Here is a 2926-nt window from a genome sequence, read left to right as displayed (position 1 = left end):
AAGAAATCTGAGTTTGGAGTCTGCTATGTTATTGCTTTAGTCCTACCTTGATTTCTGTAATTCAGCTACATGCAGGGTCTGTTTGACAGCAGCTTTAAAAATCTTGTAATAAGTCTTAATAATAAAGTCTAATGCTGGACTTGCATTCAAATTTACCAGAATGCACTGAAACCAGGTCATTAATCTAAACCAATGAGAGGTTTAAAAGTCCTTGATACTTCCTTTGCTGTGAATAAGAAACAGGTTTCATCCCACCTAACCCTCTCAGCCTACAAAGTGTTAGTTCTCCAGTCTAATATAGTTAATAGTTAAACATGCCCATGAAAGAAAGTTCCCCAAAGCTGCAAAGTTGTGTAATTTCTATGAAATATAGAGATTTGCTCTTGCTGTACTTACTTTCATATGCTTTGGAAGGATAAAATGTTACAGACAAAACTTCCTACTATCATGTCCCCACTTAACATGTTTTTCAGGCAACTGGTTATAGTTGGGAGTAACTTCTTTGTCCCAGTTTTCTTAGATCTTAATCAGCTGAAGCTCCTGAAGGTCACTGTAATTTTTTTTTAAAGGAAAAAACCTGAAGATCTAGAAACTGAAAATGTATTTAATTATGGATAAAGCTTTGGTAGGACTTAACTCATCAAGGTAAAATTTTAGACATCACAGTTAAAAAATTGGGGGACTTACAAATTCATTTGTGCTTTCCTGTTGTCTCCATCAGTATTTATAAAATACATGAAGGATTGTCAAATTTATCTTGCATTTTAGGCTTGACAAAGAAATATATGCAATTCAATTTGATCATACTTTGATACCTTTAATTTGAAATTTGATGAAGATAGTATGTGTTAATTAGGCACCAGTAAAAATATGGATGCAGAATTATGCACTTCATGCAGAGCAGCTGTCAGCTATTGCCACTGACATAAGTAATTTTCATTTGCACTTTTTGCTTTTTGTACTGTGGTCATTGGATTCAATATTGACTTTTGAATTACAGCATAAATAGGAATGAAATACTTTTCACATTTTTTTTTCCCTGCTGTTGTTCACTGTTTGCAAGTTTTTAATTGTAAAAGATGCTGTAGATGGAGTTTTTCTTCTTAGCACTGCTGTCCTATTTTCCCATGATATCCCCTGGGGATCTAACATGGGTTTAAGTAAGTCCATTTTTTCTCGACTGACAGAACAAATGTTCAGATGCTTTAAAATTTAAAGAGCAAAATGTAGGGATGGGTAAATCAGTTTAGAAGAGGTAGGAAAATCCCATTCAAATAAAATAGCCTTCTTTTTGTTTGTTTGCTTGCTTGCTTCTGGGTTGTTTTTGTTTGCCTTTAATTTCCTGTAATGATGTTACATTTTGCAAGCTAGGCATTCTCAACATCCTTCATTATATATAAAAGGAAAGACCTCCATGTATCACCAAGGTCTTGCAACCAGTAGGGAGAATTATGTGTGAACTGTGCCAGTGAATGTACCTATGTGCATAAGACCTTTTGTATGAAAATTATTTTCATGGTATGCAGTTTAATGTTCATTAATATTTATGAGGTAACGTAGTTGCTCTGTGTATATTAAAGGATATTCTACTTTTCAAGGACATTTCTTGTTTAAAAAGAGTGATTAGAGAGCTACCATAGTAAAATGTTTTGTAACTATTACAAAGCAGTTCAGAAAGTCCAAAAGTGAGTTGCTAGAGATATTTACATGTACTTTATGTTCTATTTATTTTTAAATGGCTTATATAGAAAAAATAGAGTAAGAGCTGTCGTTAAAGTTTAGTGTGGCATTGTGCCTAAGGGTTGACTCCTTCAAGTGGTCTAAAATCCATATTCTTGCATGGAGAAACTTGAAATTTGCACTAAGTAGCGTTACTGATTCATAACTGGTGTCATTTGGGTTTGGGGATAAAAAAAGTCAAAGATATGGTGTTTTAGAATGACATTTCACCGAGTCCTGGTCCCAACTTTGTTGCATCCATCAAGGGCGCAAACTACAGTTCTCGTGTCTCCAAGTCCTTTCAGGGGCTCGGCAGTAGTGTTCCTAGTTGGGAGTGAGTGTTCCCCAAAGCGGGCTCTCGGGGATTTGGCCCGTGCCATGCCAACCTGGGGTGCGTTTGGGATTACCTGTCGAGCTGCAGCTGCCCCCCGGCTGCAGGTGGGTGGTGGCTGGGAAGATGTGGAGAAAGGGCGGCGGCAGCAGCTGGGAGCGCGCGGGGTCAGCACGTCCCCGTGTCCTCCCCGCTGCATCTGAGCTCATGTCCAGGATTTCCCCTCAGTTTGAGGTTTGTGGTCCCCGCGCCCACCCCACGCTTGCATCTCCTCAGGGGTCGAGCCTAACACCTTGAATTCCTCTAGGAAATCACTGTGTCTGTGTAAGTTTCTGACTTCTCGTGTCGTCTGCGATATTCATGCCTGCACGGAGTTTGCTAGTGTGTGGTTCTGCACCCCCGGGGTGCCAGCCACAGCCCCCTTGCTCCGAGGAGGACGGGGGGGGACTGGTTGTACCCCTCGACAGTTGGGACCCGTCGCTGCCTCCCCTCAGTGCACGCTGTGAGCTGGTAGGGTCAAACGCGGAGGAGAGGCGAGGAGCAAGCTGAGAAATAAAAGAAGCAGCCGAGAAAATTGAGTAGGCAGGGACTGGAGGTTGGCTGAGCTGCCGGGCCGCGGGGACTGCCCCAGCCCCGCCGAAAATACAAGTATCCCGGCGGCGTTGCCCTCGCCCGGTCGCTTCGGCGGGGCCGTAGCGTCAACCTGAGGCAGGCAGGGAGCAGCCGCGGGTGCCGTGGGGCCGCCTCTCCCTCAGCCGCGGCCCGCCCGGCGCCGGCGGGAGCAGCCGGTAAGCGCGGCGTGTGGGGGGGCCGGCCCGGGCAGCGAGGCGGGCGCTGCTTGTCTGAGCACGGGGGGCGGCTCCCCGGCCACGGCCA

Source organism: Tyto alba, unplaced genomic scaffold (genome assembly GCF_018691265.1).
Source record: "Tyto alba isolate M040663 unplaced genomic scaffold, T.alba_DEE_v4.0 Super-Scaffold_8, whole genome shotgun sequence".
NCBI lineage: Eukaryota > Metazoa > Chordata > Aves > Strigiformes > Tytonidae > Tyto > Tyto alba.
Note: the sequence above shows the minus strand (reverse complement) of the source record.